At 54.4% G+C, this 15,488-nt stretch overlaps 1 protein-coding gene across 7 annotated transcripts in view; it reads right to left on the bottom strand.

Annotated features, from left to right (window-relative positions):
- Nucleotides 1-15,488, bottom strand: part of HPCAL1 (hippocalcin like 1) — a 121,479-nt gene that overhangs the window by 47,208 nt on the left and 58,783 nt on the right. Inside the window, exon 1 of one of the 7 annotated variants that reach the window (XM_025354128.1) lies at nucleotides 9,289-9,454. The exons of 5 other annotated variants lie outside the window; for them this stretch is intronic. The gene's annotated coding sequence lies outside the window, so the exon portion shown is untranslated. Of the gene's footprint in view, nucleotides 1-8,808; nucleotides 9,455-15,488 lie in introns of those variants that run through there. One more of the 7 variants, XM_025354127.1, reaches the window with a different exon arrangement.

Raw genomic sequence — 15,488 nt, 5'->3', positions numbered from 1 at the left:
GAGGTCACAGGGCTAGAAATTACCACCTTGGTCAGTTAAGACCTTCAGTCCAAAGTCAAAACGCCTCCCCACCTCATCCGTGCCCTCAACCAGCATCTTCGCCACCTCCAACCCTCCTTCCTTGCACTCCCTTCAGCCCTCACCATGCCTGCCCCGTCCCCTCGGTGGCTTGCCGCCCTTGAATGTCCTGTCCTGTGCCTGGCCCCCCTCGGTGGCTCGCCACCCTGCAGTGATTCTGGATGTTCCTTTATGTTTCTGTGTTCTCTGTCCACACTGGACTCAGTTCCTCAACAGAACACCCTCATAACGCTTTGTATCTCGGTGCCCAGCCAGGGGCTGCCCTCAGAGTGGATGCTCAGCCAGGACTGCTCAGGAGGTGCCAGTGCGGGGAGGTGGGCAGGACATGGGAGCCAGGGGGAGGAGGGGGCTGCCAAGAGACAGCAGGGGGCTTCAGAGGTGGCAGGGGCCCTGTCCACAGAGGATGGAAGAGTGTGTGCGGGCAGACAGTGCGTGAAAGGATGGGGATGGGGGTGTGGTCGTGACACTCAGATGGCAGTAGGTGGGCACAGCAGGTGCCCATGGTGAGTGAGAGTTGATGACTGCACCAGTGTCCACCGGTGTCCACAGAGTTGAGAAGCTGGCAGAATGCCAGTTACATTGGCAAGCACTATCCAGACACCTGTCCAGGTAAAGCGCTGCTGGTGTAAAGCAATGGAAAAGTACAGTCGGGGCCTGGCTCAGGGGCAAGGGTGTGTTTGCTGGGGCTCCGCTCAGCTGCCTTCTACCTGCCATTCGAGGTGGTACGACCTGCGTGGCACCTCTCAACAGCGCTTTCTAGAGGGATGCAGCCTCAGCACTGAACAGCAGGGTGTTCGTTAAAGAAGTTAGGGTGCACACCCAGGGACAGAGTGCTGCCTTCAAGTTTGGGCCACAAGGGATGATTTTAATAACATGGGACAACATATCTGATTAATTATTATATTAAACAGGTTACAATACAGTATGTAAAAATACTCAGTTTATGGCAAATAAATAAAATAAGCATTTTGTGATAGTCAAGAGATATAAAGGCTGGGCACAGTGGCTCACACCTGTTATCCCAACACTTTGGGAGGCCGAGATGGGCAGATCACTTGAGGTCAGGAGTTCAAGACCAGGCTGGCTAACATGGTAAAACCCCGTCTCTACTAAAAATATAAAAATTAACCAGGTGTGGTGATGCACACTTGTAATCCCAGCTACTTGGAAGGCCGAGGCGGGAGGATTTCTTCAGTCTCAGAAAGAAAAAAAAAAAAAAAAGGATTTTTTTTTTTTTTTGTAAAGTCAAGTTTATTAAGGTGTACTTTACACACAATAAAATTCATCCTTTGTAGGTGTACAGGTCACTAAGTTTTGATAAATGTGTAACCACCAACATAACAATTTCAGCACAAGACTGAGATCATTTAAAATTATGTTAATAAATGGCTATGGCTAACGTGTTAGTCTGTTTGCATTACTACAAAGGAATACCTGAGACTGGGGAATTTATAAAGAAAAGCGTCTTAATTGGCTCACAGTTCTGCAGCCTGTACAGGAAGGGCGGTGCCAGCATCTGCTTCTGGTGGAGCTTACGATCATGGTGGGAGGCGATGGGGAGCCAACATGTCACATGGCAAGAGCGAGAACAAAAGAATAGGGAGGTGACACACTCCTTTAATTGACCACATTTCTCACTCATCACCAAGGGGATGGCCCAAGCCATTCATAAGGAAGCTGCCCCCTCCCCTGATCCAATCACCTCCCACCAGGCCCCTCCTGCAACGCTGGGGACCACATTTCAACATGGACTTGGAGGGGACATGCATCCAAACCACATCAGCTAATATAATTTATTGTCTCCGCAGCTACTCTCTTGAATTATTTCATGAATTTGAGAGTTTGTCAGTCGATTCCTTCAGGCAGTATGGGAGCCAGCACCTGCTGAGTGCCTCCACGCGTAAGGGGCTATCACAGGGCTGCGTTTGGTTTCACTTCTTCCTCCAACTCTCAGAGAAAGGCATGATCCCTGTCCCTGTTGTATAGTGAGGAAACTAAGTCTGGAAGTTAAGCACCCTGTCCCAGGTCACACAGCTGCTAAGAGGATGATCTGGGGCTCAAATCGATGTCAATTCTGACTTCAGAGTTTATGTTATGTCAACACACCACACTGCAAACAACATCACCGTAATTTGTGTTCTTGGCTAACCGCTTTTCTTCGAGCTTCCTAAAGGACATGAAATGGGAGTGGTGGTCATACCTGTGCCCCCTGGCCCCCCTCCCCCATGGCTCTGATGCACAGGGAGCTGTTGCTCCATAGCTGAGGGCCCCAGGAAAGCCCCGAGGCCCGGGAGGGGCCACTGAGTGTTCAGGTGGCAGAGGCTCCTTCGTCAGCCCTGTCCTGCCTGGTGAATTCTAGGGAAGAACAAAGTGTTGCTAAATGGAAAAAAAACAAAACACAAAAACAGGTTGTAAAATAGTAGATAAGGAATGATCTCACTTACAGAATTATATCTATAGGAATATGCATCCAGCCAGGGCCTGCTGGGGCAGGGCATGCTGTACTCCAAAATGTTACCTCTCCCAACGGGACTGTGAGTAGAAATGCTTTCCTCCCCTTCCCCACCTCTTTTCTGTGACTTTCTAGTATTTCTTCCCTAAAGACAGCTGACTATGGGAGAAGTCTTCAACTCCCCTCCAGGCTCCCAGCTGCCTGCCAAGGCCTACTCCTCTGCGGCTGGCCCAGGGAATTCTTCCGTGACACGGCCCACCGCCTGTCTCTTCCTCCTTCTGTCCAGTCAGTATTTTAAGGCACCTATTCTCTGGGTGAATAAGGACAAGTGGTCTGGTCCCACGGAGTCCTCCACTCTGGTGGAGGACATGTCCACAGCCAACATCAGCCAACAACAATCAACAAAAAAGATGACGTCAGGCAGGGCTGCGGCTGAAAGGCAGTGATTAGGGTGCCTCCTCTACGCCATGGGGTGGAACTGCTGCCTCTGCTCTGAGTCCCCCCTGCTGGTGCCAACCCAATCCCAGGCCCTTTCCAAGAAGCCTTCTCAGAACCACATGCTGTATTTGAATTAAATACACCTGTGTCCGTCTCCCTGTATTTCTGGAGGGCAAGGTCTGGCTCCACCGCACCTCTTGCCCTGTCCCCCGCACGGGCCCCCTTGCCCTCCACCGCACCTCTTGCCCTGTCCCCTGCTGGACCGTCAGCTCCCTGAGGGCTGGCTCAGTCTCCTTGCATCCTGAAGAGGAACGGCTGTCACTGTAATCCTTAAAGACCACAGCAAAAACAAGAATGGTCAACATGAAAGAATGGTCAACATGAAATCTTGTAACGCAGGTGCCAATACTGCTACAAAACCACCAAAAGACCAGAAGGCTACACACCACTGTGTGACAGTGTGAGAAGGCGACCATCAGTGACTTTTTTTTTTGCCCTGTATTTTGACAATTTTCTGATATGTTCTTATGTAACTCTTATAATTAAAATAAGTGTTTCACGCAGCCCGTTGTCCCCAGGGCTCTGGTGTTCTGTCCCACTGACCTCGAGGAGGACTCAGCTGAGACTGGGGATTCAAGACAGGGGACTTAGAACGCCCTGAAGGAAGGAGCCTGCAGCACCTGGAGCACTTCAGGCAGCAGAAGCCAGAGCCGCTGCCTGTGGGGAAGCAGGTGGGCCGGGCCAGGCCACCCGAGCTCCAGGGCCAGTCAGCCATGAGACTAGGGGACTGAGGACTTGGCCAGGACGGACTTTCCTAGAGGCCCAAGGGATAAAAACAGATCTCATGGCCAGGCGCGGTGGCCCACACCTGTAATCCCAGCACTTTGGGAGGCCGAGGCGGGCGGATCACGAGATCAGGAGATCGAGAACATCCTGGCTAACACAGTGAAACCCCGTCTCTACTAAAAATGCAAAAAATTAGCTGGGCGTGGCGGCGGGCGCCTGTAGTCCTAGCTACTTGGGAGGCTGAGGCAGGAGAATGGCATGAACCTGGGAGGCGGAGCTTGCAGTGAGCCGAGATGGCACTCCAGCCTGTGTGACTGAGCGAGACTCCGTCTCAAAAACAAAAAAAAAAAACAAAAAAAACAGACCTCATGACCCAAATGCATCATAAAGTCAACCCCGTAGGAGCCCCTGTGATGGCCGGGTTGTCTCACCCAGAAGTTCCCAAGGGCCCAGAGTTCCAAAGATTTGACCTCGATAAGATCCCTTGGGGCTAAAGTGGACAGGTTCCAGTGTCGGGGCTGAGTCTCCCACTGCATGAAGACGGAATAAACCTCTGGGGGTGGTGCTGGTGGCGTGGGCTGGGCCACTGTGGGGGACCTGTCTGGTTCCAGAAGGCTGAGGACCAGGTGAGAGGGGGCAGCTGCTTGAGGCTGGACGGTGGAGGCTGAGGGACCCCAGCACCTCAAGAATAGAGAAGCCTTTCATTCTTTCCTTAGAATTCTGAAACTTTAAAAAACAAAACAAAACAAAACGAAACAAAACCTCAGCCCAGGGGACAATGTGTCTGATATCATCTACCCTGAGATCTGCTCAGCACCCAATCTCCAGTTTCTAGGAACATCTCTGTCAGTCGTCACTTTCAATGACTTTAAATTTTAATTTTTCTATTATCGAGTCAGATGATCTGATAATGCCGATGCTTCCGGGCCTCTGTGACCCCCTCATGTCTCACTCATGGAGAAGCAGCATGCCATCATGAACTGGGACTTGCTGGGGGTCCAGGCCCTGCCCCTCCCTCTGCTCCAAGCCTCAGTTTCCCCATCTGCCTCTCATCCCAAGCAGGGGATCTTACCACCTCCCTCGCCTCCGAGTCCCACTGGCCCAAATGCTGGCCCAAAGCCACTCTCCTTCCCAGAGCATCCTCTCCCTCTTCTTGGCCCATGTAGTTACAGAAACCCAACTCATCCCTCCTGCTGCTCCAGGAAAACCCCAGCCCTGGGTCGCAGCTCTCAGGCTGTTGCTCTCACCCGCCCTGCACAGCCGTGTGGCTGAGCCTCAGAACGCTACCCAGGGCTCAGGCCAGCTTGGAGGAGAGCCAGGCAGTGCCTGTGTGTGAGGCTCCCTCTCTCGGGTCCCTTGTAGGGCTGATCCCTCCCTCTGGGGGCGGGAGGGCTGAAGTCATGGAGGCCAGAAGAGGGGCTTTAGAGGCAGGAGGGGGGCCACAGTCCGGGACCCAGAGCCTGGTCACCTTCTCCAGAACTGGCCACAGTTTTTGGGCCAGGGAGTTGGCTCCTTACACACCCACAGGCTCCAGATCCTGTCCTTGGGGCAGGGACCAGGAGCAGCTGTCACTGTCTCCACAGGTGACGCCCTTCTGAGCAGCAGCACAGGTGTGCTCTGGCCGTGGCTGACAGAGAGCGTTGGGACCCACGCCACCCTCCGGGCGGGGAGGAAGAGCTCTCCAGGCTGATCTCAGCTGTTACGGGAAGGCTGCGGCTGGGCCCTGCCTTGGTGACGCCACTTGCCCCACTGTGTTACAGTCATATGCTCGCCTGTCTGCCTCCCCGATCCCATTGGGAGCTCCTGGGGGGATTATGCCTTACCCATCAATGTGTCCACTGCGTTGGGCACAGTATCCAGGACATAATAGGTGCTTTGTAATTGACAGAAGGCATGGAGTGGGTGTTCCATACATACCTGTGACTCAAGCGGGGCCCCCATGAGGCTTCTCCCACCGACATCCCTCCTCCCCTACCTTAGACGCACAGCCCAGGGCACCATCCAGCTTCCTCGCCATGGCTCAGGACCTGGAGATGTGATTTTTCTGATCTTTAGCCCCAGTTGAGGAATGACCAGAAATAAAGCAACACTAAAACCGGGCCAGATGGTGAAAAGCGCTGGACTGATACATATTCGCTGTGTACCCAACGTGTAAGCAACATGTTTGGCTTTCAAATAAGACAAAGATGACCATTGTGTGTATTCCTTCATCTGCAAAAATAATCAGGGCAAACAAAAGAAAGGATGTGAAACACCCTCTAAGAAGGAGAGAAACATCCGAGGCGCCGGCAGGCCTGGAGGAGGAAGCTGGGCCCGCTGGCTTAAGGCTCCTGCACAGAGCCAAGCCCTGACCGAAGCCAGTGAGCAGCAGAAAACCTCCCGGACAAAGCCAGACCTCCTGAAGGACCCACATCCCTCCCTGTCCTCCATGGCAGTGAGATTCCCGGAGCACACCAGGCCCAGGGACCTTTCCGGGCAGGCCCAGGTCCAGCGCCTGGCTGACGCTCAGGTGGCCTCCTCTAGGAGGTGAATGGGGAATCTTAGAAGGAGGAGGAGTCTGGAATGGAAGGCAAGGGGAAGGCTACCCTGGGAACAAAGGCAACAGTGTTGACTGGCATCAGGGAGACAGACATGGTGTCTCCAAATCGTCCACTCTTCCCACTGACTGACCCCTCACTGCAACAGGACACAGGGCTCTACAGGACCCCCAGGTCACAGTCAAGGCAGGGCCACACTGGGGGCTTCCTTCCCAGGTGGGGCTATCCAGTCAGAGACCACCCCACCCCATCCCATCCCCTGGGCCTGCACCTGGGGCCTCAATGCCCAGGTGAAACTCTGCTTTCAGAGGACACAGAGAAGCACAAGGTGAACAGGGTGGATGATTTAGGAAAAGCTCTTCTTGGAGGAGAGCCAGAAAAGGATCAAAGACAGGGGGCAGGTGTGGACAGAAGCCTGGCTTGTCCACTCGGTTCTGGGGGCACAGTCACCTCCAAGGAGATGAGGTATAGTCCCACTGGCTTTCCCCTCCAACCCCAGCGGCCAGCCAGACCCACTAACGCAAACCGCAAATGACAGAAGGCATGGAGTGGGTGTTCCATACACTCCTATGACTCAAGCGGGGCCCCCATGAGGGCCACACAAACCACATGCCACCCCAAACCCACTCTGCCTGGCCCCAGGGTTCCACCTCTGCAGCCCCAGGCCCTGGTAACACCCACCTGCCCACTGGCCTCCTCTGTTTGCTAGCTCCATGCCAGGTCACTGGACCCTGCAGCCTGGAGGTGCCAGCTCTGCCTCGGATCCCACAGGTGAAGGGGGCTGCCCCGTCACACATCCAATTCTGTGACAACCTTAGATGGGCCCCCTTAGCTTGAAGATGAGGAAACTGAGCCCCGCAGGGATGAAGGACAGCCAAAAGCTGGTGGAAAAGTTAGAAATTGAGCCCAAGTCCTCCCAGAACGCTGTTGCTACCTGAGAGCCCCCAAGACCCCCAGAAGCAGGGCGCCACATCTCTGGGATTTTTCAACAGCTGGTACACCTGTATGGGTGGCTCCAAAACAAACCCTTGGCAGGCTCCTGTGCCCTACAAAAGGCCCAGCAGTGGCCCCATCATCTGGAGTCTGCCCTATGTGCCTTGGCATCATGGGCAGCCTTGCCTGAGGGCCAGCTTACAGCCACTGCTCAGTTCCCACGTGTTGGACCCTGCTCTTGGGGTCAGACAAAGCAGCTGGCTCTTGGCCAGCCCCTCCTCTGCTCCTTGGAGCCTCTTCCTACCTGCATCCAACTAAGTGTTCCCCAGACAGCCAGCAGGATCTGCACATGAGGGTTTAGGGCTTGTATGGGTTGGAACAAAACAGGCCAGTGTCAAGCCAGCCTGGAAATCCTAACCCCAAAGTCTTCCCCACTGCCAAGTCCCAAGCATGCACCTGCAGGCAGGCATGGGCGAGCACAGGCTGCTTCTCTGTGCCCCCGCAACATACACAGGTGTCCCACCTGCTCCACGACTGATGGGAATTCGACTGGAAGAAGATAAAAGCAGAGGCGATTTGGGGAATGGGAAGGGAGCCACTACTGAAGGGAAGGAGAAATGCAGGAAGGAGAGTGGAAAGAGGGTGCACAGATTAGCCAGGCATCCCCAGGCATACAAAGGAATGCAGAGACTCCACTTGGGCAGAAGGCCAAGGCCAAATACAGTATCTGTGTGCCTGCCACTCCTGAGGCCTAACCCAGCACATTTCTTGAAGATAAGTGGGCCAGGTAGGCGCCTGCACATTGAGATAAGGGCTAAGTATAGAAGGGGAAAGTTGTTTTTTCCACAACGTTACGAAGCACATTTCAAGGAGTAAGGAGGTCTCAAGGACACACTGGGGGCAGCCTAATGAGGCCAGAGCCTTTTCCTTTTTCAAAATTACAAGCTGAACTTCTTAATGCGCAACCAATTCAGGCCTGGTTGAATCTATGCCTCCTTTCAGCTCAATTTCAGCTTTCCCTAGTGGATCCAAACACAGCATATTCATTATTATTTGATTAATAAGGACAGTTTCCAACAGACAAAGTTAGCTGGCTTCACCACCACCTCCTCCAAGAAGGCCTCAGGGATCCCCTCTCAGTTCTCTGCTACATTTAGGCTGCCCCTGAGCCCTATCAGAGCCCACCTCCCTCTGCCTGGAGCCCTTGCTGCTGTTGAACTTGCTCCTGCCTGGGACAGGTGCTCGCGAATGCTGTCAAACGGGCCTGAGCTATGAGACAGCCAGGAAGTCAGGGCTCCAGCCCCACCAAGTGTCAACATCCACCTTGATCCAGCCTCCCAGGCCGGCAAGTACTATGGACTCGGAGGCAGACATTCCTGTAGGGCCTCTATAGATTCTGCAGATGTGCGAGGCCAGGGAAAATCCTGAGAGAATTCCTCAAGGGCTGGAGGAAAATCTAACTAGCCACATGGCTGCGGAAGCCGTCACAACCCCTTACAAGGGATATGTGAGCCCTGAGGTCAACAACCGCTAAGAGGCAAGATCAGGGCACAGAAATCAGGCCACGGGCATTATGTGACTCACACGGCAGGACTCAATGGCCCTCCGCTCCCCCCACCACAGAGCTGGAGGGGAATCCTTGTGTTGCTGCAGCCACCCCGGCACAGGGTTTTCAGCCTGAGAGGGCTTGTCGATGTGATGGGCAGGTTCCAGCGCGAAGGTGGCCGGCCTGAGGTGACCGTGAGTCCTCAGGCTTCCCCCAGTCACAGGGCGATGCCATCGGCTGCCACCAGCTTGGGAGATGTGCTTTTGGGAAAATCAAGTCACCACAGCATTCCCCTGCGGTCTCTCCCCACTCGGTTTAGATGTTCACGAAGAAAACGAAGCCAGTTACGGTAATGACTTTCAACAGATACAATCAAATAATCTATTCCTGGATTCTGCAAGTACTGAAATGTCGGTAATTCAATTCCTGAAATGCCATTTTGGAGCTGCCGGAGCAGGCTGCGGAGAAAGCTCAGTAAACACACACATCAGTTCAAGCCCAAACACACACCCACTGACCTTGAGCCCCGGTGCCCGGCGCTGTGCTGAGAGGCCGGCTCCCCAAGGGCGGTCACCACCAGACAGGGCCTGGGGAATGGGCGGTCCAGGAGGGAGGCAGCGGCGACCATGAATAAATATTGACAATGCTGCAGGAGGCGTGCTGCTGCGAAAATGTGGACGAACTGCACTGAGCTCGAGGAAAGAGTACTCAGTGTGTCTGGGGGAGTCAGAAGGCTCCCAAAGTGGGTTCGACTTACTGTGTGATTAAAAGCCAGGTCAGGGCTGGGAGCTGGGGAAACACAGAGTTGGGAACCACCCTGCCCTCAAGGAGCTCTGGCCTAGTGAAAGCAGACACACGTGTGCTGACACGCACACACACCTGTACACACCTACACACATGCATGCACACACATGCACAAACCTACACACACTGCACATGCACACCTATACATGCATATGTGCACACACATGCACACACCTATATATGTGTATGTGCATATGCACACACAGGCACACACCTACACATGTGTATGGACACACATGGAAAGCCTTGGAACTGATGTCACCATGTGCATACACATCTACAATGCACATGTACACACATACACACCTACACACGTATATACACACATGCACACACCTGTACACACATCTGCACACACCTACACATGCATATGGGCACACACGCACATACACACATGCAAGCCCACAGGAACACAGTCCCAGGGCAGGCAGGGTACGGGTCACATGAGGAATCCTGAACACCCCACACTGCCTGGGGATCCAGGGCCAGGGCGTGGCCCCAGGGACTGCTCAGCAGTAGAGGCTGCTCATCTCCGAAGCTCCGTCACCCTCCACTCCAGCACAGGGCTCACGCTGACATCAGTTCCAAGGCTTTCCATGTGAGTGTGGGTCATGGGACTGTGATATGGGACAAGGGCTTTTCTGGCACTTTCGACAAATTTTTGCTAGGAAGCCTAAAATTTACATCTTCGCTAGGAAGCATAAAATTTACATCTAAACCAACTCGTGGGATGACAGTGATTGTTGCTGCTATTATGATTTTGCTTTACATATTATTATACTTTCTGAAATGTATGAATTGGAGATTAAAATTTTAGTTGAGCCCAGGAGTTTAAGACCAGTCTGGGCAACATGGCAACATCCCATCTCCACAAAAAATTAGCCATGCGTGGTGGCGCACACCTGTAGTCCCAGCTATTCGGGATGGTGAGGTGGGAGGATCACTTGAGCCTGGGAGTTTGAGGTTGCAGTGAGCTATGATTGAGCTTGCACTCTGGCCTGGGGGACAGAGCAAGACTCTATCTCAAAACAACAACAACAACACAATCCCCCCTTAAAACCACACTACCATCTGCCCATCATCCGTATATTAAATATCTAACTGTAAAAATTCTCAGCCTATTTTGAGAGACGAAGTTACCCTCAAGTCCCAAGCAGATGACAATAAACTGAAAAAGCAATGGGAAATCTCCAGACAGAACAATCTCCCTCCGACTCCCCAACATGTCTCAGGGGTCACATCCAGGTCCTCCACCAGATGCTCCTCCCTGTCTGTCGGGCCATCTGGAGGGTGTCAGATCAGCTGGGCGAGCAAGGGCAGGGCCAGCCTCACTGTAGGATCTCAGGCAGCCTCCTCGCAGAGCCAACGTCCTCGTCCTAACACATCGAGGGACCTGGCATCCCCCACCCCAGGAAAATCCTGGGCCTACACAGCCCCCTCAAACAAGGTCACTGTATGAGACATACTCAGAGCTGCCCCCGGCCCCAGCATCCTTGGATCTAGCAGTGAAATAGTTGGTGCCTACACCGTGCTGTGGTGGGAGGCCCAGAGGTGAGGGTGCAGGAAGCCCACACCACAGAGCTCCTAGTGGAGAAGACAGGAGTGGAAGCGCACAGTGCAGGAAGCCCGAGGCTGGGAGCCAGGGCAGGCACCAGAGAAGGTCTCCAGACCAAGCTTGAGCTGCGGGGCGGGAGTCGGATCACGGCCAGCACTGTGAGCTTGGTATGGGTGAGTCTCCTGATGCCAGACAGATGTGCTCTTGGAACAGCTGTCTGTGAACCTCATCTGGGAGAACCAGATCTTTATTTAAAGCAAATTAAGCGGCTGGGCATGGTGGCTCATGCCTGTAATCTCAGCACTTTCAGAGGCCAAGGCAAGTGGATCACCTGAGGTCAGGAGTTCGAGACCAGCATGGCCAACACGGTGAAACCCCGTCTCTACTAAAAATACAAAAATTAGCTGGATGTGGTGGCGGGTGCTTGTAGTCCCAGATACTCAGGAGGCTGAGGCACAAGAATTGCTTGAACCCGGGAGGGAGAAGTTGCAGTGAGCTGAGATCACACCACTGCACTCCAGCCTGGGCGACAGAGGGAGAACTGTCTCAAAATAATAATAATAATAATAGTAATAATAATAAAAGAAAAGAAATTATGAAACTTTGCTCCTTAACGGACCCAAACACACACCCACCGACCTTGAGCCCCGGTGCCCGGTGCTGTGCTGAGCGGCCGGCTCCCCAAGGCCGGCCACCACCAGACAGGGCCTGGGGAACAGGCGGTCCAGGAGGGAGGCAGCGGCGACTGCGAATAAATATTGACAACGCTGCGGGAGGCGTGCTGCTGGGAAAATGTGGACGAACTGCACTGAGCTCGAGGAAAGAGTACTCAGCGTGTCTGGGGGAGTGAGTGCCTCCTCACGAGGCGTGCACCCCTGGTCTATATCATGTATAGCCACAGGAGGCCAAGGACATGTGGTGTGGGCTCAGCACCCAGCAGGCGAGGCTCGCTCACAGAAAGGGAGCAAGAGGACCTCAACCCAGAATGCAGCAGGCCTGAGTCCGGTCCAGAGGGCCACCTGCACCCCCTCACACCCTCTTCTCCAAGCCTCATCACTGAAGTGAACACAGGAAGGCCCACATAGGTGGGTGTAGAAAGCCTGAAGGAGGGTGGGCGGGGCCACCAAGCTCCTGTTAGCTGTTGCCATATCTTAGGCTTTGAAGCAGCTAAGGGGGAGGGAGGTGTGTGGTTGGGGGTTGGGCGGGACATCACAATGCAGGGCTGAAGGGGAACAACCCAAGGTTAGGTGGGAAGAGAGACAATGGCTCCTGGCTGCAGCCTCCAAGAAAAGCCATCCATGGGAGACCCACCTGTCCCTCCCCAAGCCTTCGACCCTCTCTACCTCCAACTCCTGCACAGACAGCTGGCACCTCGTCTGTCCACCTCCATGACACACGGTGTATTTATTTCCAAGAACATGCCGCAGAGGAGGGGCTCAGGCTCTTGCAAGTACCACCCCACCACCTGGAGGCAGGTGCACAGTGAGGGCACCCACTGGATGACCAAGATGCCAGCTGTCCTGAAATACCACCATCCAAGAGGAGCAAGGTCAGGGTCGGAGGCCTAGACCTCCCTAGAGGCCTCCATTTCTTCTTCCGTACATGAGGCGGCAAAGTTCAGAACTCAGGGCGGGTGGTGCGGACACTCTCTCATGTAGAGATTGGGGGAGGGGGGCATGACTCCCTTCCTCCAAGCACCTGGAACTCTGGGAGATTTTCAGGCTGGTGGACAGAGGCATCAGGACACGCACACCTGGTGGCACCTGGGTGACATCACAGAGATGCACAAGCCCACACTGCAGAAGGCCCCACAGTGGACAGGACTTGAGGAGGAGGGGCTTGGTCCTGAGAGGGGAGGGACGGCCAGGTGCAGTGACTCACACCTATAATCCCAGCACTCTGGGAGGTCGAGGCAGGAGGATTGTTTGAGCCCAGGAGTTTAAGACCAGCCTGGGCAACATGGTGAAACTCATCTTTACAAAATACACAAAAATTCGTCTGGTGTGGAGGTGCACACCTGTAGCTCCTTGGAAGGCTGAGGTGGGAGGATCACCTGAGCTGGGGGAGGTCGAGGCTACAGTGAGCCATGATAGCACCACTGCACTCCGGCCTGAGTGACAGAGTGAGACACTGTCTCCAAATTTAAAAAAAAAAAAAGGAGGCGGGCCCTTAGGAAAGGAGGCAGTCAGGGCCTGGGAGGGAAGCTCCATGGAAACCAGCCCAAGGGAAGCAGTGAGGAGTCTCCCCCGGGACTTACCCGATAGGCCTCCTCGTGCCCCACACAGCCTCCAGCCTCTGTCTCCCTGGCCATCGCATTCCACATCACTGGCCTTGGGGCCCCTCCCTTCCCCGCCATCGGCAGTCGTTCCCAGGAGGTTGGGGGAAGGAGTAGGGGGGCATCGCCCTCACCTCTCGGTCCTCAGGGCTCTGTCCAGTCCTTACTGCTCAAGAAAACACACCTCAGGTTCCTAGAGGGACCCCCGGCTACCAGGCAGAAGTGGGGGCTGTGGGCCCAGCTCCCAAACTCAACCCCAGGCAGGCACCCCGCTCTGGGTGCTCTCCAGGACCTTTGCTGCCTGTGTGCGGGGAGCCTGTGCACCCAAGGCAGGGCAGGAGGACAAGGTCACTACCCTCTCCAAGGTCACTGCAAGCTCCTCCCAAACTGAGGCCTGGAGGCCCTAATATAACCCACTCCTACGGTCCACCCCTCCTCCAGGTGGCCTGCCCCACCATGCTGGGACCAGTGCCCTTCCCTGTGTGTCCCACCCCACCACCCAGCCACGCACCCTGAATCACCAGGCACAGTAAAGGCCTCCCTGAGCACCAGCTGAGTCGGCTCAGGGCCCTAAACGCTTACCAGAAGCAGGCAACTCCGACAGTCCCTAAAACAGAAGGGGCAAGACTGCCACTTAACAGACCAGAGAACCAAGGCTCAGAGATGGGAAATGACTCATCCAAGGTCACGCAGCCCACACGAGGCCTGGAGATCCGAAACGAGCCTGGCTCCCCAGCCTTGCTGTGCCCAAACTGTGACTGACCTCAGAGCCACCTATGGAGCTTGTTTAAAATGCAGATTCCCGGCCCCACCCTAAAGATTTGGCTTCAGCAGGCCTGGGATGACCCAGGAATCTGCACTTTAGCTTGTGAGCTCCCCAGTGGTTCTGATAGGAGGCGGCTTCGGGTCACACACTTTCCAGAAATACAGCTACACCACATGACTCTCCAAACCTGAAATGCCACATGTAGAGGGTATACCCAGGACTGTGTCAGAAGCATCCCAAAAGATTCTTTCTGGAAGCTCCTACAAACAGCCAAGAAAGCCCCAAGGTTCTTCAGTTGACCCAAGTCATCAGAGCAGCAGAAATGGAGGTGCTGGACAGTAAACCTCTGCCCAGCACCCGCAGCAGCTACTGCCCACCTGTCACACTGTGGAGCTCTCCGAGTCAGAAATATTCTTCTTGCCATGGTGTGGCAGTGGACTCAGAGGGGCTCCAAGGGACTCAGTCTCCCACCACTCTGCCCCCTAATGCACTTACAAAAAATAACAACCCTCCTATCTCAAGCCTACCTGAAAAAAAATCAGATACAGTATAGGTTAGAGTGATAATGGGCTTTATTTTTTATTTCTATTTATTTATTTTGTTTGAGACAAGGTCTTGCTCTGTCGGCCAGGCTGGAATGCAGTGGTATGATCATGGTTCACTGCAGTCTCGACCTCCTAGGCTCAAGTGATCCTCCCACCTTGGCCTCCCAAAGTGCTGAGATTACAGGCGTGAGCCACTGAGAGAACCATCAAAGGTGCACCTCGCTGTGTGACTCTGGGAAAACCACTTTCCCTCTCTGGGCCAGGGATTCCCCAGTCCTACTGGCCTCTGAGGTCCCTCTCCGCTCAGGAATGGTCCAAACTCATCCTAACACAGGCCACAGCTGTGCAAAAGCCACCATTCAACCCAGTCTCATGACTCAGCGCTCCTACCTGACACAGGGGCTTCCGGCTTCCCTCCTCAGCGACTGGGCTGGGGAAGGTGCCAGGAGAGCCCCTCTATGAACAAACTCGCATTTGGGATGCCTCAGGGCTGCCCTCCCTTCTCTCCCAAAGCAGCAGAAATGGGATCCCGACCTGCAGATAAGCAGCCTGGGGCTGATATGTCCCCAGCGAGGCTGCCAAGTGGCAGAATGTGACAACAAACACCGTGGAGGCCTTCCCCTTCGCCCGGCTCACCTTTCCTTTCCCGAAAGAATGAAGCAGACCCGCTCCTTCCCTGTTCTCTCCTCCTCTTGCTCAGCCTGGCCCCCTGCATTCCCGGGGGTCTACCCACAGGACAGAGCTCAGGCTGGCCTCTCTCTGGAGCCAGGACT

This window comes from Theropithecus gelada, chromosome 13 (assembly GCF_003255815.1).
Source record: "Theropithecus gelada isolate Dixy chromosome 13, Tgel_1.0, whole genome shotgun sequence".
Lineage (NCBI taxonomy): Eukaryota > Metazoa > Chordata > Mammalia > Primates > Cercopithecidae > Theropithecus > Theropithecus gelada.
This window is presented reverse-complemented; position numbering and strand designations above follow the sequence as displayed.